The sequence below is a fragment of the Chlamydotis macqueenii genome, chromosome 7 (assembly GCF_036417535.1).
Source record: "Chlamydotis macqueenii isolate bChlMac1 chromosome 7, bChlMac1.mat, whole genome shotgun sequence".
In the NCBI taxonomy this organism is placed as follows: Eukaryota; Metazoa; Chordata; class Aves; order Otidiformes; family Otididae; genus Chlamydotis; species Chlamydotis macqueenii.
In genome coordinates this window covers 2575915-2599929 of record NC_141562.1, presented here as the reverse complement: position 1 = coordinate 2599929, position 24015 = coordinate 2575915, and the positions used below count along the sequence as shown (strand labels likewise).

The 24015-nt window shown below is 38.3% G+C and overlaps 1 protein-coding gene and 1 long non-coding RNA gene across 2 annotated transcripts in view; one reads left to right on the top strand and one right to left on the bottom strand.

The window, feature by feature from the left end:
- The window catches only part of LRMDA (leucine rich melanocyte differentiation associated), a 681403-nt gene that overhangs the window by 453299 nt on the left and 204089 nt on the right, over nt 1-24015 (bottom strand). The gene's annotated exons all lie outside the window — the stretch shown is intronic.
- Nucleotides 22541-24015, top strand: part of LOC147600029 (uncharacterized) — a 686528-nt gene continuing 685053 nt past the window's right edge. The window contains exon 1 of the long non-coding RNA XR_015259069.1: nt 22541-22585. This is a non-coding gene — a long non-coding RNA (uncharacterized LOC147600029). The remainder of the gene's footprint in view (nt 22586-24015) is intronic.

Genomic DNA, 24015 nt, shown 5'->3' with positions numbered 1-24015 from the left:
ATATTGTAACAGTATGTTTAAGATGAAAAGGCATTCCTTACTTCTCCCAATATAGAATGTAATTTGTAAGATGCTTTAATAAATTTAAAATGCTTTTTAAAGATCTAATCTGGACATACAAGCTAACTTTGTGTACATTAACCATCTAATACTGTCCGCTCAAAGGTGACTTGTCAGAGACTAGCAAATAAAGCTAAAGGTAAAAAACTGCTCCCTTCAAGATGCATCCTGTTGTTAAAATGCCATTGTTTGCACAATAAAGTACTTCATGTCTTTAACCTTCTGTGTAAATATTGTAAATGATATTTCTTTTTCTGATAATTAAGCTTAGTCTTCAAAAGAGTGACAATTAGTTATAAAATCTCATTTACACTTAACATCCATAGTGCTTTTAGAATGAATGACAATGCTTTCAACTATCTTCAGATAAGAAATACCATTTATAATAGAAACCACTTTTTATACCTGGACACTGTAATGACTCATTGAAATCACCATTTTGAAGACTATTCACAGAAATAATCCCACCGAAGTCCAGGAAATCTGCTCTAATAAGTACACAGCAACGTAACTAAGGGCTGTGTAATTAGGTCCTCTGTGATCCCTCCCAATATTACCTACAGACTAGAGCGCAGCATTTGCCCGTCAAGATCTCCATAGTTTCTTCTTTGGCATTAAACGAGTTTGGTCCGGATCTATATGCGGGAGCTGTCTATGGTAAGCCTGTTCATGACCTGTAGCAGGTCAGCTTACAATCAGCTACAGATTTGTCATTATGTAACTCTCATTTATTCTCTGGCACATCCTTAAGTTTTTGCCTTTGTCCATTTGCCACCACTTTGGTAGGACTCCGACTCTTTACCCTCAGACATATGCCTAGCTGGTGCAATTACCATTTAGAAGAGCAAGTACTCAATATTTATTTTCTGACTACTATCCTATAACGTTTGTATTTCAAATGAATTTTGCCACATACATGTCATACAGCATACAATGCCCCCGTTACATGATCTGCAATACTCTTTACTTGCAACTTTTAGATAATTATGAAAGGTTTGCTGTAATTGGAATGGGAAAACAAGAATCATTGCCTTAAGACAAGCACATGAAATGCACTGCCACACAATGACTTTCCTCAGAACTCTATTAGAAAGTGCCATGACATAATTTCAATTTGTAATGTCCCATTTTTAAGCATCATCTCATACAAGTCTTAAAATGTGCTAATTGGAAATCCTCACTATGTACAGAACACTGCTTTCAAAATGACAACTGTTCCTCTTTTATCAGAGTACTCAATAGCAGGAGAAAAAACATCTCCAAAATTCAAAGCATTTTGATCTGGTTCTGTCAAAACGCTGTGTGTTCTTCAGTTAGTAATTTCTCTTCAGTTAAAATAGAACTATTTTTGTTCAGGGCAGTAGCTTTCTGGATAGGATCATCTCCAAAAGTTGAGAAAATAGAAATACTAAAAAAAAAAAAAAAAAAAACAAAACCAAAAAAAACCCCACTATTGCTACTTTGCCATACTACCTGCCAGGTTCACCTTAGAGTGAATGTGTGCAAACATTTCAATTGAAATTTAGAACTTAAAAAAAAAAAAAAAAAGTCTAATCCCAAACAGACAGAGTATGGTTTATTTCATCAAATATGTATCCATTAAGCATTAGGATTTTTTTTTTTTATGTAGAAGAAAGGGATATTAGCAATTAACAAATAGCTGTTGTTTTTTGGGTGGTAATAAAGGGCTGCTGTTTACCACCTTATCTCTCCTAAAAAATACTAGTACCTCCCAGACTTTTTCCACAATAGATAGCTACGCCATATAAAGAGTATTTTGGATACCTTTCCCTATCACAAGTCACAGAATAATCAAGGTTGTAAGGGACCTCTGGAGGTCATCTAGTACAAATCCCACAAAAAATGGAGCCAAAAGCCAATGTTAAATCAGGTTTCTGACACCTTCTCTCAGTACCTACAATATTACTTAAAAAGATAAATTCATTTGTGAAATTATTCAGCCATTATTACGTGTTCTGTTGGTGACACTTACTTCCATTTCTGCTTGGTACAACACCAGTGCCTGACAGTAAAAGCAAGCAGGCTGGCAGCTCCTCCTCATTTCCAGCTGTTATGACAGACATCTAGACTCCTTTTTGCAGCAAAAGCACTAGACATCTGTAGAAGCAGTAGGCAGCAAAGTGATAGAGCCAGGATTGTGCAAGTTGCCAGATGCATATGTACAACAAGTTGTCTGCAGCCTGAAGAATGAGAATCAGCAGTATAAGAACCATGCTCACTTTAATCATGGAAAATATTATAAGAAAGACTTAAAGCTAAAGTAGCTAACAGTTTTGCTCATAACAAGACAGCAGATTGCTGACACGACAGGGTCTCTTTTAAGTATGCTGAATTGTCTCAAATGGAGCAGAAGACTGGCTAGTGGGTTGCTATATTCAAGACTCCATGTAAAAGGTGGCACTCTGTACATCTAAATGTGCCAGGATGTTGGCCCTGATGACAAGCCAAACCCACCACTGAGTTAATGCTGCTAAACTAGGGCAGACATTATACAGAGAAAATTTATAAAACTTTAGCCAATCCACTGGTCTTCTCCGCTTTCAGTCGCATGCAGCCCTTAGCAAAGCCGCAGTGAAATCACATATGGCAGTCGATATCCCAGCTGTAACCATAACAGGTAACAAGCATGAATCCAGACAACAATATGAAAGCTATGACTCTAACTTTACCAACCTCAGGTACCATTGAGGAAATCAAACATTTGCAGCCATTTCAAGGTGCTGCCAATTCCACCACCAGCATCAAATTCATTTCTGTCCCTTTTGCCAAAGCAGTAGCTCTCAGCAATACAAAGGTTAAAGTTTAGGTTTGTGTGTGCTTAAACTCTTCTTTCCTTATGTTGTAGTTTACTCACTCAGCCCCTTAAATACCACACAGTCGCTTATTCACTCTCCCCCTTGCAACCTCAACCCCCCAGGGGGATGGGAAGTATTGGGAGAAAAAGAAAGGCAGAACTAGTGGGTTGAGATAAAAACAGTTTAACAGAACAACAAATTAAGAGAAAAACAGAGAGGGGAAAAGAGAGTAACAACAGAATATCCTAAGCACATGATTACAATAGCTAATGGTGGATACTCATGCCCAGCTCATTCCTGAGTAGCAAAACCACACCCCTGGCATCTTCCCCACTTTACAGACTGAGCATGGCCATCACATGGTATCTAATTATCTAATATCCCTTTGGCTAATTTGGGTAAGCTATCCCAGCTGTGTCTCCTCTCCCAGCTTCCTGTGAAAATTAACTCTGTCCTAGCTGGAACTAGGACACCCTACTTACTTGTCACCATGCATCGCAAAGTAGGTGCCAAAAGGGCAGGAATTATTCTTTCTTTCCAGATGTGCACAAATGGGAGCTGCCATCACAAATTTACATTAAAAGGTACACATTTTCACTACTGGAAATAATAGAAGGCTCTCAGAGGGCCCAAGTAAATCTATTAAGAAAATAATCTAGTCTTAATATAAACTTTTGCAACACAATGTGGTTCTAGAGGTCTTTCATAAGGGATACCTTAAATGTCACAGTTTAAAAGAAGAACAGCTCTCCAAGAGGCCCCAGCGTTTACAGGACAAGTGCTAGCAATCCCTTACTACTACTATGCAAGGTATGATGAAACTGAATGATCAATGTGCCATTGCATAACTTAAATTATGAGGAAAAATGATGAAAGGATGGACTCAGGATTAGCTTTTATGATACCATTTCTCACTTTGCCACTCCCTAGCTGCTCAGTGTCTCGCCACAGGTTACTTTTCTGTTGAAACAATTAAGGTTTTTTGTGAAATTATGCTCTATAGCTGCATCACTAAAAAATATGGGTTAAAAAAGGACATAAATGTACATATTAAAAGACAGAAATTATTTTTAGAATACAGATCATAAACAACAGAGCTGCAGTAAGAACAGGAGATAGGATCAGACACCTTAATCTAGCCTCATTACTGGTAAACTATGGCATTGGTATATAAGCATTAAGTTAAACATAAAGTGAACATCAGGTGTCAAATCACTGCTCCTTATTTTTAATGAGTTGGACTGAGCCAATCTCATGCACACCACCAAAGCCACAAAAGGTCTTCCTCACAAACAGGTGTTATCACTGCAAAATCTTGCTATTTATGCTGAATATCAGACCTACTGGAAAGCAGCTCTGCAGAGAACACCACTGGGGTCCTGGTGGACAGCAAGCGGAACATGAGCCAGCAATGCGCCCTTGCAGCAGAAGCCCGTAGAATCCTGGGTTGCATTAGAATGTTCCAAGCAGGTCGAGTGAGGTGATCATTCCTCTCTGCTCAGCAGTAGTGAGGCCACATCTGGGCATCTTTCATATAAGAAGAGACAGGGCTGGGACTCTTCAGCCTCGAAAAGAGAAGGCTCGGGGGGATCTTATCAATATGTATAAATACACATACACATGGGGAGGGGTGTGGGAACTAAAAAAAAAATAAAATAAAATAAAATAAAAAAAACAACAAAAAACCACCACACAAACAAACTGTATCAGGAAATTTAAGCAGTTTTTGTGCTTGAAAGCTAGTTGGAAACCCACAAGTCTCTGCTCTTCATTTTCCTAATGGCTACCTTCTCACAAAGACAGTGATACCTAACAGACACAAGGAAAACATGAGGCTGGAATAAGAACTGCTGTGGAGTTGCAGTGGTTCTGATATAGATTAAATTCCTATGTTATGATTTACTCTGTCTCAAGAATGGAATAATCTGTGATTTCACAAACAGTATTTGTATCACTATCTGATAGAATACACTTCATCATTGATATGACATGATCAAAGAAATAGTAATCAAGTCAATTATGAATTTGTAAGCTACATTGCTTCCTTCCAACACTTTGAGAGTTCATTTACTCCATGGCACATAAAGTGAGGCCACATTGTCACCACCACTCTACTCAGCTGGACTTTTCAAGGTGGCAAATATGCTAGGAAATATGGCTATAAGTTTAAAGTACGGAGATCACATTATAGTCTGTTGTGCAAAAAAAAGAACAGAGTAAGATTTTGCTTGAGATAATAACTCTTAACATTTATCTCCCTTACTGTTTCCTATTTTAATAGTGAACTTCAAACATTATCATAAAACTTGTTAAAATGAATACAGTTACTACTTTGTAGTAAAAAATTACCACAAAACAGATTTGTTTCCATTAATAAAGTTTTCTTTTTACTTTAGAGCAAATGAGAAGTATTGTGAGGTGATGTCCTACACCACATGTATTTTATCAATCTAGGTTATCTTCAATAATATTAACAGTGTCTGATAAGATGTATCAGTTGTTTGGTTTGGTTTTTTTTTTTTTTTTAAACAGTTTATGGCACAGACCTGTTGCTGACTAGAACAATAACGGGGCGGGGGGGGGGGGGGGTGGGGGAAAGCAAGGGTGTCAGGGGCTTAAAGCCATGACTAACTTTATGGGCTGAATTGCAGTTGTAATGTGAATAGCCTCAACCAATGATATCTTACCCGCCATTTAGTATCCGCTGATTTCAAGTGAAACCACATGTGAAATTAGGTATTGGCAAATATGAAGGTATTACAATCCAATCCTAAAAACACAGTTTGTAAAATTTCAGGAGGGAAAGACCTCTCTGAAAAACTCAGATTAACTGATTCTGAAAAAAAGAATTAACAAAATCCTGTGAATTCATTAGCACACTTGGACAACTAAGTTTCTATATCTAAGGTATCTGAGAATTTTATCTTTATCTTTTATCTTCCAATATGATTCCCATGTTCCAAAAATACAACCTGGAAATTGCTATAGTTTTAAAAATGTGAATGTTTTTTAAATATAGAAAAAGTAGGCTTTCCCTCTCCATAAAAGAACATGCCTTCATCAAATGAATAATTTAAACCCCTCAAGTCATCATATATTCCATTAATCTTTCTGTTCAATACACATATTAGCAATGAAACATTGTGAAATCTTCAGCAGAGGTCCAATTCAAACAAACAAATGTGGTTTTATACTTATTTGTAAGAAATGTTGCCTAGATGAAATACATCAGTCTTGAAAATTAAACAGCAGGTTGTAAAAACTGCATTTACCATATTGTGAGCCTGTTTGGAATCATCACAAATATAGGTATATTAGATTTTTCATGTATAGCACATCAAAGTGCATTACATTAGTTCAAAGACACTGCATTTTTCCTTTTCCCATCTCTAGTATACTATATGAATTCCTGTCATTATATCAATTTAATCCACTGCCATTTTTTAGGCTACTGTTTGTCTAACCGAATGAGGAGCAGAATAGTTGGCATTTAATGTGACTGCATCGCTTTTTCCAACCCGCCTACTTTAAAGAAAAAGTTTGTTGAGTGCACACAATTCACTTTACAGATCATTTGAAATGCATAAACAATTCCAAATGCAGAAATAACAAAAACAATAATTTGTCATTTTGAAATGCTGAAACGCTTGGAGGAAGATTTGAATATAGTACACTCTTTTGTTTGTAAGCGTGGTGATTTGCCAAGCTACACCTCACACGGCACTAACCCTAGGGCATTCCAGTCACAAACACACTTTGATCTGCTGTGCTTTTGGATTCTCTCTCGGAGGGCTCTACCTTTCTTGACAATCCCAGAGGGAAAACGCAGCCTTGCATTCTTTCCCATCTACCACTCCAAAACGAACACTCCATATGCTTGCTGCTAGTTCAGCCTTGCACTGTTTTTCCACAAGCTTGTTTGTATAATAATGACAGCTGCAGGATTCTTCAGCTGAAGTTGTGAATTGGATTTAAAGAAAAAAAAAGAAGAAACCTACAGAGATTACCTGACAAATGAGAACTATAGAAACAATATTACTTCTCTGTTGTCTTAATACATTCAGCGAGAAGTAGAATGCAGCCACAATTCTGTATTGGTGTATCTGGGAATCCTATTTTAAAGAGGACCAAATATAGTTAATATTTACTTTGTGATACTAGCAGTCAGGAGCCAAACATCAATGGGTGAGAAAGTTGAAAGTCAGTGGATAGCTACCATAGAATCAAATCTCTGTTTTAACTCATCAGTACTCAGATCCGATGAGAAAGAATAAATATTGCAAAGGAGTCAACAGTTATATGACTATTACAGAACATATCTATATCTTTTAACAAAAATGATAGTTGTAGCAGTGTAAGCCATTTTTGTTATAAAAACCTATTTTAATATGGTTAAAAATACATTGACAGCATACAGAAATAAGCAGCATCTTGATCTGGCACTGATTTAGCATGAATTCACACACTTGAGAGAAAGAAGAAAAAGCAGCAGCCCTTACATCTTTTATCCCTATTGCTCTTCAGAGTTTATAATTGGATGTCCTTATCTTCATGTTCTTAGTAACTTCAGACAGAGCATTTCCAGAGCATTCCACTGGCATACTTCACTCAAGTCATCTACTACCATAAAATTTGTAAATTTTTTTGTAAATTTGTAGAAGTTGAGGGGACTGAACAGCATACATTAAACCACCACTATTTTAAGCTTCCCCCTCGCCATTACTGTTCACTCATCTGTTCCTTGGTGATAGTGAGTAATTGTACTACTGTGAAGGGGGAAAGGGAGTGTTGGAGTTCATATCTCTGGGTAGTTCCAGAGATGTCTTGTGATTTCTAGTTACATACCAGCTTTCAAGCTCCTTGTTGCACAGCAAATACTAGCAGAATACACAACAGTGACAACAGAAGAAATACCAAGTATGCTGTTTTTCATATTCACTGGGAAAGCCGTGAATGAGATGCTTCATGGTCCCACAAGCACACAAGAAATTGCTTAGTAAAGATTTAAAAAAAAAAAATACATTCAACACTTTTTTTATGAAGTTGACAATTTGGCTGTTGGCACATAAGGACTCTTCTTGCTTCAAGCTATTTCCACTAACCATCAATAAATAAAATATCATGCTAATGAAGCTTTCCTATAGATGCTTCACAAAATTCTCCCATCTGTCAAAATACCCTTAAAAAAAACCCCAACAAACTAACCACCCAGCCAAACAAAAAAAAAAAAAACAAAACAAAACAAAACAAAAAAAAAACACAACAACTACATATACTTAAATTCTAAGGCAGGGCATAATGTTGAGCCGTATCACTTACTACCATTTCTGGGGAAAAAAAAAAAACCAAAAACACAAACAAAACAAAACAAAAAAAAACACCACCAGAACAAAAAACGCCACAAAACCAAAAACCACCAACATATCAACCCTCAATTTCTTAAGAGTTCCATGTATTGATTCACTGAACACATATTTGAATACAAATATATCTAGATTACACGCAAACATGTACATATGCAAAAGGAGCATTTTTCCATAAATCTTTACAGAGAGAATATGAAGCATCCATTTAACACTTCGAAGCAAATCAAAACATTATATCACATTAAATAAAAACAGCCTTTATGAACATTAATGACAAAAACCAGATGCAGAAAAAAATAATACTTTCACTTTCCAAAATCCAAGAGCAGCCACTTTACTTCCTTGTCTCAGCATGCAAGCTACATAATTAGATTCTTTTTTTAAAAGTGATCATGTAAAATGTACTGATACTCCCATCTATAACAGCATTAGCAGCATAACTTTTCTAATACAGACATAAATTAATTTGCTTAGTTTTCAATACTATCTAACAGAAGAGATGGAAAGCAGAAAAAAAAAAAACCTCTCCAACATACCAGGAAGAAAAATCGAACACTTGAAAATTGAAAAACGCAAGATGCCAAAAGAGATTCTTCAATGTCTCAGCTATTTACTGTAGAGATCTTTTCTCATTTGCTGATGACTTTGGCAGACCTGGTTTTGTCACCAGTCACTCTGTACTTTGTTTAATTATGCAGTACACCAACAGAAATTTTCTTTCTGATTGCATAAATCACAGTGCTTTGACACCAACCTCAATAGCGGCTGCTAGAACAATACACTGAGAGCTATTGACTCCATCTCTCAAGTCCACAAGGTGTATCATTTAGCCAAGAGTGATAATTAGACACCGAATATACTGAAAACTGTCAATAGGCATGTCAATAGGAGGACTCTTAGCATCTAGCATCCAGTAAATCAATGGTGTTTTTCAGCTATAAAATCAAGAAAATGATAGCTTTCAAATGAATGGTGGAAAGGAAACATGAAGCTCCTTAGGGAGGAATAAAACAGCTCAATTTTCCCTCACTGAGTGGCTCTCCAACTGCCTCACTCAATGGAAAAGGTCACAGAACATTACAGCAAAATATCTCTGAAACAAGATGTACAACAACGCTGGGACATGACATGAAGTACAAGCACACTACAAAGGCCCGTATATCTCTGACCTGACAGAATTAAAGCATGGGTCAGCAGATGCCAGACAAGACAGGAATTGAAAGACAATGATTGATCTGCGTAGAAGAAAATATGACTGCCTGTCCGTATCAAATATGTATGTATGCATGAACATGATTATACGCACAGTGTGCCCCCTCCCCTCACAACAGTTTTTAAAGCCATAGTCTTGCTGTCTTCTTTCTTTTTTTTTATTTTAATGAATATAATTTCCAGCTGAAGTCCAACAAAGACATAAAGCTGATCTTTTTTTTTTACACATAACTTTTTGTTGACATCTTCCTACCAAAAACTCTACCAGAATTAAACTGATCCTGGAATACCACTTGCATGTATCTTTTTAAGCAAAAAGAGGCAATGTAAAATTCATACTTATACAGTTCTGAGTACTGGAGGAGTGGTGATAGAAAGCCGCTTCTATTTACTCTGAACTCTTTCAACTAAATGTTTCAATTGCAATAAAGAGAAAAAGGACTCCAATGGCAAATAACACAAAGCCTGCTCTGAGAACTGGCACATCTCCTACAAAGCCTGTTTTAAAACTGCAGCTGTGAAGTAATCATAGCCTCTGTACCATGGTTAGTTGAAATGGTTAGAAATGAAACTGTAAACAAGAAAGAACTACAGCACTGACAGGACAGGGGAGGGGAACTGGAACACCACCAACCCAGTGACGAGTTTCAAATTTGCCACAAATTTTATTTTCCTTTGGACTCTAAAGAAAATCGTCTTGTAAAAGGTAGCTGCTTAGTATTTGCAAACTCAAGGCTTTATATGACACCTATCTTTGGACACCCAATGCATTGTTTAATCCAGAAGATCTTCCTATGAAAGTACAAATGTCCTCTGAGAAGCAACTGCTAAGTGGCCTAGTGGCATTCCACACTTCTCAACTCCTCAGTAATTACTAGATCGGTTTCTTCAGTAATTGACAGCCATGCAAAGTGATTCCCAGATCTGAAAGTCAAGCTCAATTCTTCCCTGTTCCCACATCAGCTGAAGTATAAAATCACTCAGAATACAGCTTAAACTCTAGCTCATGCTTTTATGTGTTTCTGAGCTCCACATAACTAACTGGAGTTGGAAGCAGCCACGTCATCCTCCCAATGAAGCCATGAGAGGGGCACATTCACGACACAAAGAGGGAGTGGATCTGTTGAATAAGCTGCTGCTATCTCTACACTCACTCTTCCATAAGTGCTCTTTAAATATCAGTGTGTTTCCTTCAGTGTCTTAACCAGAAGTATACAAAACATGAAGCCGTAAGTAAAAAACATCTTAACTCTTGTTGAGAGACCTAACACAGAGTAGGGTTTTCTTCTGCCTTTCTTTATTTGGAAGTTCTAGCACTGAATAAAAGATTAGCCTTTTTTTTCCCCCCTCAACAAATTGCTATGTGAGAAATTTGAGTTCAAAGTCAGATGAAACGTTTCATCCTGGAGGCGCTAGCAGGGGAGAGAATGCCACCAATGGTAGCAACAGCGAAAAAGAATCACAACTGCATCATGTAGGAAGAACCATCTGTGGTTTTTAAACACTCTCCCAGAACAGTGCATGTCATGTAACCCATTTTCATAGATTTTAAATCCACAGTTTTTTTTTTTTCTCTAAATGGTTACAAGTCTGCAAGTAGTACTTTTACAATTATCAACACAGACATCGTTTTTAACAAAACACATTTAATTGCCAAGGTTGTGGAAAAGCAGTAACCAATGCTTATACTAGAAAATGAGCAAGGGTGTAGATCAAAGGATTTGAAAGAGTACCTGGTGCAGAAGCTAGATCATCAGCAAGGTGCTAAAAGCTACCAGAATTTAGGGAACAGTTACAGGGATGTAATTTTTTTATTGGTAAACCTGCTTATGAATTTCCTCCTCCTCTTCCCCAGCCTTTTATTCCCTGTCTCACACCTCACTTTACCTTCTCCTGTGACTTTTTGCAGAACTGTGATATAAACTCAAATACTGAAGTGACCCAGGTTTTTCAAAGTCTTTTGTTGTTATGCAATAGCATTACTTTAACTGGAGAAAATTCAGTATTTTGCAGTCGTAGGCCCGTGGCTCAGAAGACAATACAGCCTCTTCCTCTCTGCTCTCCAAAAAAAAATAAAATTGAATCAAATAAACCCAACTTTGCAGCTTGGGAACTATTACCTGCAGGTAACATCGTGTCCTCAAAACAGCCCTCGGAGAGAAAATTCCCCCATTGCCAAGATTAACTACAGTCCAGTACCAAGTCGGTTGGTAAAACAAACCAGTAATACAGAAACAAAAATTCCTGAAATTCCTGTTATTTTTTTTGTTTCCTGTACCTTTTTATGTCAGTAAAAATAAAAAATTAAGGACATGGTATAGACAAGTAGGTAACTCAGCATCTTAACCAACCTCAACTCAAACAAAGTAAATGTTCTTTAGTTTTATTTAATTTCTTAGATGCTTATAATTTTGTCTAAAAACTTATGTCAAGTCTACACAAAATGGGGAAAACTGGCTGTTCGTACAGCCTTTTCTGCTTCTCTGTGAGAGATCTGCTGAAAGACACTTTATCAATGCAAAGGCATGTTTCATGACAGTTACCAAATAAAGCAACAGCAGTTTCAAAAATCAAAGAATGTTCCTTTGGGACAGCATTATTTGCATGTTCATAATGAATACTTAACTACACATCTGTGCAACCCTTTAGATTTTTTGGTAGGAAGTGATCTTTTAAGAGTACTTCCAGCAAACACACACTCAACATTTGCTGGGCTGAAGGAAAGCAAGCTTATCAGTTAGCTTTCAGCCTCATTTTAAACAGTTTATAAAAAGCTATGTGATTAATTACTGATTGAAGTGTCCAGACTGTTAGACCAGAAACTGCCTTAAAAATCAGAGGATGACTGCTGAACAAGAATTTTGATGAGGTGCTACAGTTTACTGCTTATAATTCATCTGCTAAAAAAATTAAGTATTCAAACTTAGTACTGCATGTATGACTTAATATAACAAATATAACTTATTGCAACTACTTAATATACTTAATAATAACCTTAAATAACAATCAGGTTGATTTATTCTGAAAAGTGTTCTCTATTTTTTTCAATAAATATGTGATTTTCAGTAAACAAAAGAACAGTAATGATGAGAACATAGACATGCATACATACAGAAATATCTTCTAATATGGCACCTACAATCACTATATTAAAAGGAGATCCAAAGAAGGTATCATCTAAGCAAATTCCCACTATATTTAATCTACCACAACTCAGAGACCAATGAATAAAATATTGGTTCAAAATACAGAAATATTGCTTTAAAATGTACAATTGTACCACATACACCCGTACAATATACATCCTGTCTGTATTTTACCTTACCCTACAGATATCTACTCACGTGTGCACATTCATGTTCTAAACAAGCAAGAAATGGGAATGTAAAGATTCCAAAACAAGAATTATGCTGTGCTACACAAAATTATAATCAGTATTTAAATTTACCAGGGTTTTTTTTATTGCTAATGTATCAAATTAAATGCTATGAAGATATAGGTAAGTTTGCAAATACAAACTACCAGGTTTGCATAGTTGCTATTCATTTTCTTTTGCATATGATAAACCAAGCCAATCTGACTAGTTTATTTAGCATAAAATAGTATTAGTTATACTAGTATTAATGATATAACTATTAAAACTGAAAACTTTTACCAGACTTTGTTATGTTTCACATCCAGCAAAAGCAACCTAAGTATTTACAGCTTTTATAGGCTGCTACAGTTGTTATAGGCTGGGAGGCGGAAAGGAAAGGAAAGTAAAACCACCACTTCTACTGAAAGATACCCATACTAAATCAAAAATCATACAAATTAGTAAGAACATCAGTCCAGAAGAGTCGTCCCTAAGATGAACCCTTTAAGAGGAGGATAAACAAACACAATAATGGAGATAGTATAAACAAAGGCTATGGAATTTAAGTACTTTGGCAATCTAGTAGCTATTTAGTAAACTATTTCATTGTTTGCTGAAGATGAAATAAAATCTTAGATAAAGTTTAGTATATCAGAAGTCCATCGTGGGCAAGTAAACAAAGATAAACCATAGAATAATAAGATTGCTGCTGCCATTTGGATTAGCAGTTTAGTCAAGACCTGCAGCCAAACTGGATGCTTCTAACTTGTAACACCAAACACAGCAAGAGGACAAAAAGGTTATGCACTTGGATAGCATCAACAAGATCAAGCTTTTGCCACATGTGCTAAAAGGCCCAAAAGAAACACCATTAAATTAAGAAAAACATGGAAAATAAGCTTCAACAGTCACTTTGCAACCACATATTTAGTTACTTAGTATTCAGTGACAATTACTTCAAACTGCATTTTGCTTACACCAGCAAATCCCATAATCACTCCTACCTATCCACAGCAAGTCTGAAAACCAATAATATAATATAATGCTTCTATGGTTAACCAAAGCCCCTATTTGCTACAAAGTGTAGATCCTAAAATAAATGCAGAAACTGAAAAAAATTCCAGGTGCACAAGAATTATTTGGCAAGTCTCAAAGAATATGCTTAATATGAATTTACAACTTCAAGCAATGCCTGTGCATGCACACTTGGTTTCATTACTACTGCACATTGTTTGGACTATTTGGATACTTGAGAACACCTTGCCGAGAGTAAGGCAATTGTACAGATCTACAACCCCCTCATACCTAGCCAGATGTATATCTAGTTATCCGAGAACGCTAGCTAGGAATTACCTTTGAGAAATGTAAATGTTACAAAGTAAATAGGTCAACAATGTCCTTTTAAACAATTTATTTTATATATTAGGTAGGCAGGCAGTGCATGAAGACATATAAAGTACATTTTCAAACACTTTGATACCTAATCAATAAAATTAGGTTTTCAAATGGGGAGCGGGCGGAAGAGGGAAAGAGTAAAGCCTTTTTATTGTGTTGATTGTATTTCTCAGGCATGCTGGCTCCAGTCCTGTACTATGATGTTGGGGCTGGTGGGATGTCAGCAGCAGCAACTCACATAATGTAAATCAAGCATTTTACAACTAAAGTTTTTAAAAAAACAAACTGTAAACTGATCAATGAGCCCCATAGATGCAGATTTCTCTCAAACAGTGTGTTTGTGTGTGTATATATAATACACATATATTTCATTGAATAGGTCCTCACACACAGGAACGTCATCCAGCTGATCATTATGGGCCTTTCAGGACAGGGTGGAGGTGGGAGGAGTGCACGTGGGTATTACTTCGCTGTTTTTGAACATCCACTCCAAAAACAAAAACTAATCTGAAGACAGGAAGAAAAAGCAACCAAGTGATGTTTTGAACTGTATTCAGAGTAAGCAATATTTTCTAGCCTCAAAAATAACAATTTCTCTTAGTGACTCAAACTGATATTTATGAAGATATTTCTAAATCAGAAAAAATAGCTAGGTGTGATTTGCATCTTTGAAAGTCTCCGTCATGCCACAGCTTTAATTCAAACTAATAGTCGGGATAGGGGTTGAACTGCTGCTGCTATGAATAGGAGCAGCACATGCTGGGCAACATCACAGAAGTCCAGTAACGTATGCCCAAGACACTCCTGAAAACAAAAGAAAACAAACACACAAAAAAAATCACTACATATAAAGTAGTTAAATTAAAGCAGACAAACTGACAGAGAATGCACTTTACTGTGACAATAAAATCTCCAGTATATGAGATTTTCCAATACTTGGGGAAATTGCCTCTATTGTTACTTCTGAAGCAAATAGCTATTAAAATCTCAAGCTTATACTTCTAAACCACATTCCTGATTTTTGTCTTTCAAATCAAAAGCTTCTGCAAATTTAACTAAATGAGACAGTTTCCTCCTAATTCCTTTACTAACAGTATTTCTCTTGCAGCTCATAAAATCTGTTACATGTTCAACTTTTGAATTTAATTTGCATGATAATTGCAATAAAAATAATACTTCATCATTAGGATAATATACGCTAAGATCCTATGTAATGTTCACTTTTTATTGGAAACTCTGAGACTAAGGACACAGCTAAAATATTATATATTAATTTCAATATAGCTAATACCTCCCAAAATCCCACCAATTTACTTTTCACTGACAATGTTAAAAGAAAATGATTTATGCAGATCAATCACCTAGCTCATCAAGTCATTCACTGACAGCCAGCCTTCATCATTGCTACTTAAAAGGCACTGCTGACAGAAAAGACCGACTCTTTGATTAAGGGCTCTGTCTGGCTAACCTTTTATTTGAAGAATGATTGCTGCTGAGTGACAAATACTTTCCCATTCATTTCAAGGAAAAGATATTGACATTCAAATTCTTGATGTCTACACTGAGCAGATGCCACTGTTGGCAAGAGGCTTGATAGCAACAGCAGGTACACTGTTACTCTGGGGGGTGAAAAACAGCACCATTGGCTCAAGTTAAAGGCTCTCAACAAGTGAGAGCTACAGATCTCTCAGCCAAATCCTCTCTCTTCACCAGTTATCATCAAAGAACATCTGTTTGTTGTTTCTCCCTAGTCCTCTTCTTGAAAGTGTCCTAGCCTCACCTTGACCCCACTTTCAATTGTATTGGATGTTATTACTAAAAATAAAGAGAACTCGGCAGTGAAGTGACCCTTTGCTTGAGAAGGGCGTCCTCCCTTAGACAACATCCCCGAACACCAGTCGGGGAAATCCCAAAGCATGGGCTGCTGCTTCCGTACTGGTGTGATTTCTGTTGACAGTAATGTAAAACGGAAGTTGCATTTGCAGTATCACATACAAAATCAAAGCCAATATGTTTGTTACTTCAAGCTGATCCTGCTGTCACTTTCTACTTTATTACTTTATATAAAATAAAAAAGGAGGGAGCGAGGGAAAAAGGAGATGAAAGCAGGCCAAAAGAAGCTGCCACATAACGTGCAAAAAGTAGTGAATGATCAGTTCCTGTTTTGATGAGAATCTACATGTGCCATAAAAAGCCATTTGTTTCTTTTTCCAAATAAAAATAATGGATCAATATACATACACCATGGTCACAGCTCTCAATACTAATTGTTTACAGAAATAAATCTACCACACACTGAAACAATTCTTTCTTTACTTGTACATTTCACAGATCTCAGTCAGATTCAGCACGTCGATGCATATCATTTAACAAATGCCTTTTGCTGCTATTGATGAGTTTCTGAACTTCTAAATTACAAACAGTAACACATACAGTGATGTCACAATCAAACATAGCTAATAAAGTGCAGCACTCCTCCACAAAAGTTTTTGCCCAGAGCGGGGCACTGGGGATTAATATTCTGCTGTATAATTCATTTTAATGTTTCCCCAATACTAAGACTCAGTTTACTCTTCTAGTGTGTCACAGAACTTCTGTTTATCATTGCATTAGGCAGTGATATTAAGCCATTGTTCACACCAACAAAGGCGTCTGTTTTGGAGTTTGCTAACCTCTATCACATAACTTCAGAAAACCACTCGATTCAGTTAGCAAGGCATGAGAGGAACAGAGAGCCTCTTCAACACTACTGCTGGAGAAAAGAAGGGCTTGGCATAGGAATCTTTGCTTTTCTTACTGTCCAAATATGATTTGCTCCACAGCTTCTTCCTTTTTCTGAAACTCGTAGTGCAAGATTAGTAACCACAGAAACAGAAGTCATGCCTACCAGGAGGAAAACAAGGAAGCCTTGCAAAGCCAGAGGGCGAACAGCACCACAAAGGTGAAAGGCCAGTCTCATTTTGCTTCTCTGTACAACAGAAAGGAAAGAGCAAGGACAGAAGCAGCATCCCCTTCTAAACTTGTCTGGCAAAGGTGGGGGTGGGTATTCACAGTATATCTGTAATATCACCAAAATTATAATTGTCCTCTAACATTGCATTTTTAGTTCCCTATTGATTCAGCAGATTTCATGGTTGTGGAAAAGGTTCCATGGTTGTAGGAAAGAACAAAATCAGTACACTTATTAATTTCTAAATGGAGCGTTAGCCATTTTGTGATTTTTAAAAATATTTTGTTTTATCTATTAGGAACAATCTAACATTAAGAAATAACAATCTATAGAGGAAAAAAAAAATCTAACAGTAACAACTGTGGGTGTTTGGCTGAAGGTGTCATCCACTCAGTCTTTCTGACCCACTCAGGAAGAAACTATGATGTAAGAACATCTTTACCGGGTCAGAGCAAAAGTCTCTGTAGTCCAGCACCTTTTGTCCAAAAGTAGCCTGTCACAGTTCAGCCCCGATCGGGATCAGACTACGTAGTGTCTAATAGAGGGAGATGATATAGGAAAAAACGGCTTGAGGTTTGAGACAAGGACGGCGAGAAATCCTTAAAGTTACCGTTACGGGCAAAACAGACTCGACTTGGGGAAAACTATTCATTTATTACTAAAACTAGCAGGAGAATGAGATACGGAACAAGATAACCTCCCCTCCACCTCTCCCTCTTCCCAGGCTTAACATTATCTCTACTACCTTCCCCTCCTGAGCGGCACAGGGGAGAAAAGGGAAGCGGGGTTGCGTTCAGTTCATCACGCAATGTTTTACGCCGCTACTTCATCATCGGGGTAAAGAACTCCTCACATTCCTCCCCTGCTCTATCATGGGGTCCCACCCATATGCCACAGTCCTTCATGAAACTGCTCTGGCGTGGGTCATCTCTTTCACGCGGTGCAGTCTCTCCAGAACAGCTGCCCCAGTGGGCCCTCCACAGGCCAGAGCTGCCTTCAGGCCTCCACCTACCTGCTTCAGCATGGGGTCCTCCACGGGCTGCAGGTGGATCTCTGCTCCTCTGTGGACCTCCATGGGCTGCAGGGGTACAACCTGCTCCACCACGGTCATCACCACAGGCTGCAGGGGAATCTTGGCCAGGAGCTGCATTACTCCTCCCCCTCCTTCTTCACTGACCTTGGCATCTGCAGCCATTCCTCACAACAGGCTGGCAGACACCTCTCAGAATCAGTTCACATCATCCAGCTCATCTCCTCTCCACTTCTTGCAGCCAGGCCGGGCCGAGTCGGGCCCAGTCAGCTGCCTGGTGAGAAGCCAGAGGGTGAGGCCTGCAAGGCCCATGAGGCCCGTGCCTCCCCCTCTAGGCCTCTGCCCCTGCTCAGCTTCTTCACATCTTCTCTTCTCTTTTTATTTTTCTCCTGTTTTCCCCTTCTTAAATACATTATTGCAGAGGCATTATCATGGAACATTCTGCTACTAATCCTCTTGGCCTTGGCCAGCAGCGGGTCCGCCCTAGGCCCGTCCGAGTCCACTGAACAAAGGGGAGCAACTTCTAGCAGTTTCCTACAGAAGCTACCACCTTAGGCCTCCCCTCACTAAAAAAAAAAAAAAAAAAACAAAAAACAGAACATAGCCAAAAGGGTGTGTCCCTTTTAGAACGAATGAATACAGGAATAACGCAATCAAACATGATGCTCCCCACCATGATGCTCTACCAGCTTCCTACTGCTTTCAGCTTAAGAACTTCCCTAACTCAGCACAGTTCGCATGCTTAGTAACTCTCAATAGTTGTTTTTTTTTTATTAAAAACTTGGCCCTGTCTCATCTTCAAAGTAGGCAAATTTATAGCACCCACAAGGCTGCCCCACTTCTTGTTGCTTGAATTTGGCTCTTAGTCCCCTTCCTCTACTATTTCTCATCCTTACAGATGAGAGGACTAAACAGTTTGTCCCCTCCCCCTTCTCCATGCTGGCTGTGATTCCATAGACTTATATTTCACAGTGGGAGTCCCTGGTATTGCTTTGTTTATTTCTGTAGAGAAAAAAAATAAATAATCATAATAAAGCTTTATATTACTGAGGACAACCTCCTGAAAAGTCCTTCCCACCACATATCATTTCCAATACTGAAATATTGTATTTATGACAGTAAAAGGAGAGCACCAACTGCATTTCTGAGTTTGTCATAGCCATATCTCAAATTATTCCTAAAATGACTGAGGATAAACTTGCTCTCAAAAGCATGAAAATGAACATATTAAGATAAACATGAAATATACTCAGTCTGTAAACAGCAAGAAATAAGTAATAAAAAGTAAAAAAGAACACAAAAGGTACTAAAACATTAGTAAGAAAAAAAACCAGAAACTGGCTTACAGACAAACATATCACTACACAGGAAAAATGTTGGCAATATAGATCAGAGAAATAAAGCAATATCATTCTTGCAGCTGGGCTGCACTATTTCCTTTATTGCCGTTAACACTTGATGCTCTAGCAAAAGTGCTAGTGCAAAGTGTTCTCATTTTAATAATGATTTAAAGTTGATATAATCTTTCTGAAAAAGGTATGTTCAGGCATGGATAGTGGAGGTGGTGACAATATTTATTGGCTGGAAATACCTGGAGCATCCAAATGACAACACAAATATGGAACAAAAATGTGACCAAACAGGACCTCAGTTTTTACTCCCCTAACAGTGTGCTGGTTGCCTTTCAGTGAATACACTGAGGATCAGCCATGACATCTCCCTTAATTATGACTTTATAGGTAAAAGCTACGTAGAAACCAAAAACATATTGATTTTGGTAGAAAAGTCCTTCAGTGGCAAATTCAGCAACACGAACAGTAAAACCAGTTTGGAGTCAAATGCCCATGTCAAAAATAATAAAAAAAAAAAAAAAAGAAAAAATGAATAAAGAAAAAAACCAAGTCTCGTACTATAGTTTCTTAAACTTCACATGCAATCATTTATGAAAAAATATGGTTTTGTTCATGTATCTAATAAAGTGCAGGCCTGTAAATATGTGTTTTCTTACCATTATTTAATAAACTACTTAGTCATACTCTCTCTGGCATTTTTCCATTTTAAATAAAGATTAATCTGTGATAGAACTCTAAGGCTGTCACTGCAATCAAAAGAAAAAAAAGTGCTTTCAGGTTTTCATTGGCTTCCCTGCATGCTTTAGTAGTATTTTTTTCCCCCTTCCTTAAGCGTATTTGAATGAACTGTTTAAATGTGTTTACTCTTTCATCTCTACAGCTTTGAAAACTTCACACTTTTTACCTGATCTACAACAAAGCAATAAGGATTGCAGAGGTTGACAGCGTGGACATAATTAAAGACTACCATCAATAAACTGCCATGTTGAACAATACTGACTTATAATGCACTCCAAGATCAACCATTTACATTTAAAACTATTTCATTGAAAGGTCTAAAAAGGAGCAGCTTGGATTGTTTTCATAAGAGATCCACAGAAAAAGAAATGACCTTCTGTATAACTCAATAAGTAATGTTAAAAGATTCCTCCTCTTTACTAGAAGATTCAGGTTTACATACTGGATGCACATGTAAAAACGTAAGCAATTCTTTGTAGATGTCATCTCCAAATAAAGATCAAGAGAAGAAAATCAAATCTACATTCACTGTATTTATGTAATTGGTAAAGTGTTATCAGATGGATTGTTTGACACTTAAGTCATATATATGACATGTACTTACATACTGTACATCATGTGACTAATCTAGACAGCCTAGTTTATATCTGACAATTAAGAGTCTTACTTGGCAATGTTATTACTGAAACTTTAATTGATGAAAAGCCAAGATTGCTCCAATACTCTCTCAGCATTAAATAATCTGACTTGTCTAATTTACAATAGTGTCTTTCCCCAAAAGACGATCAGTAGTGATATACTAACACATTATGACTTCTCTAACAGAAAAAAACCAACACTGAAAAGACTGGAGAAATGTAAAAGCTAAACTAAATCTTAAGTTTGCATTCTGCTAAGCATATGTTTTTGTACAGTGATATAAGTAATGGACATGCACACAGACATGCTGTTCAAAACCATAGAAAAAAGTGTCCAAACATTAATACTCAAAACAAACCAGTGTGTTTCTCTTGTACCTTTCAGCATGAAGTAGATGAAAATGGTGATTCTCTCTCCTGAAGAGTGTCATAGACTGAAAGCAAACTCTGGATGTCCAAAACTCAAGTAATTCAAAATTACTGCACACAAACAATGTTTATACCAAAGTGAAGGTCACAGCAACATGTCTTTAATAGTACTTTTAAACAGATAAGTTATGACAGCTATATTATTTTCTGACTACACATATGTTAATCTCTGCTTCTTGGGAACAGTAGAGATGCGGCTTCATTTTGGAAATCAATTACACCGGCTCCTACAAGCCACTAGGTCACAAGGGTCACTTGTGTAAGCAGATACTAAATATTTTCAGTGACTACATTTTGTTCATTTTTATGCTATTCATTAATTGGGTGAGAAACTGTTTTACATCTTAAATGTATGCATCTTTTGTTTTGATCTCAGACATTGAGAAGCCGTGGTTGATTTCAGGATGGTGTCACACCACAAATAGAGGTGGTGCTGCAGCTGAACACTCTCTTCTTTGTTCTTAAAGTGGGACTTCATAGCCTTTGTAGTTCAGACGTCTTTAAAGCACCTCAACTTGCCTGAAATCCAACTGTATCATTAAATACTGAGAAGGATTTAGACTATTTCACTCAAGTAGCATAGTTCTTCACAGAAATCAAGACTCCTAGAAGATATTTAGGACACTGACCATTAGTCATGCTTCATACGACACAGAAAACATCTGCATGGTGTTCTGGTTTTGTTAGTGAGGGGGGGCCTAAGGTGGTAGCTTCTGTAGGAAACTGCTAGAAGTCGCTCCCCTTTGTTCAGTGGACTCGGCCGGGCCTAGGGCGGACCCGCTGCTGGCCAAGGCCGAGCCAATTGGTAGCAGAATGTCCCGTGATAACACCTCTGCGATAACGTATTTAAGAAGGGGAAAACAGGAAAAAGAGGAGGAGAAGATGTGAAGCAGCTGAGCGGGGGGCAGAGAGGGGGAGGCGCGAGCCTCATGGGCCTTGCAGGCCTCACCCTCTGGCCTCCCGCCGGGCAGCCGACTGGGCCCAACTCGGCCCGGCCCGGCTGCAAGAAGTGGAGAGGAGATGAGAAGTGAATAAGATGTAAAAAGGATCCTGAGAGATGTCTGCCAGCCTGTTGTGAGGTCCGTGAAAAAGGAGGGGGAGGAGTAATGCAGCTCCTGGCCAAGATTCCTCTGCAACTCGTGGTGAAGACCATGGTGGAGCGGGTTGTCCCCCTGCAGCCCATGGAGGTCCACGGAGGGGCAGAGATCCACCTGCAGCCCGTGGAGGACCCCACGCCGGAGCAGGTGGAGGCCTGAAGGAGGCTGTGGCCCGTGGAGGGCCCGCTGGGACAGCTGTTCTAGAGGGACTGCACCCCGTGGAAGAGATGACCCACGCCGGAGCAGTTTCACGAAGGACTGTGGCCCGTGGGAGGGACCCCACACTGGAGCAGAGGAGGAATGCGAGGAGTTCTTCCCCCGACGATGATACAGCGGCGTAAAACAACATGTGATGAACTGACCGCGACCCCCATTCCCTTTCCGCCCCCGTGCCGCTCGGGAGGGGAAGGTAGTAGAGATAATGTTAAGCCCGGGAAGAGGGAGGGGTGGGGGGAGGTTATCTTGTTCCCTGTCTCATTCTCCTGCTAATTTTAGAAATAAATGAATAGTTTTGCCCAAGTCGAGTCTGTTTTGCCCGTGACGGTAACTTTAAGGATTTCTCCCCGTCCTTATCTCAAACCTTGAGCCGTTTTTCTTATATCATCTCCCCCTATTCTCTCGGAGGGTGGGGGGAGCAAGAGAGAGACTGCGTAGTCTGGTCCCGATCGGGGCTGAACTACAACACATGGGAACACTGCAATTGATAAGAGTTTTCTTCAAGTCCAAAGAGACTTTAACACAGAATATGCCAGGCTGCAGCCAAAAAGGACATTTCTTCCTCCAGTTCCCTTCTCCCTTATTTGTCTCCACACGTTCCTGACAGTCTCACTTTGTTCCTGCACCGGTGCCAGCGTAGGCATAGTGTGGACCATACCAAACTGACTCAGCAGAAATAACAAGGGAGAGGATCGGAATAAACAACCAGGGGGAAGCCAGGTGACCCGTTTTGGTGAGAATGAATTTATGCTGAATTAACACATCAGCATAAATGTCTTGAGAGACCATTTGCCATTTTCTTTCTTTACTACTGCTTTCAAACAGAAAGAATCAAAACAGAAGAGTAGATATTTACATAGCACTGCTGTTCAACACCCCTTTCTTATTCATTCTGTAACATATTCTGTTTTTCATCTTTTTACATGTCCTGTGCAGTGCAATTTGAAACATACAATATTCTCATATTCAATCTTGACCTGAGAGCTGTTTGAAAGGTAAATAACAAGTAAATTATCAAAGGTAAGGTAAATAAATGTAAATAATCTGGGGGGTTTTGGATGCAAATACAGTGCAATAAAAAAAATGCAGAAAGGCTGCAGTGTAGATGCCATTTTTGTGTCAGGAAATTGGGAGATGTGTGAATGTGGAATTAAATAGGAAACTTCACTGACCATCTGAATGAGGACAGGTCACACTCAGACCAAGTCTTCTCTGCAATACAGCCTACAGAAATAGCATACAACCATAGAGTAGTTTGGGTTGGAAGGAACCTTTAAAGGCCATCCAGTCCAACCCCCCTGCAAGAAGCAGGGACATCTCCAACCAGATCAGGTTCCTCAGAGCCCCATCCAACCTGGCCT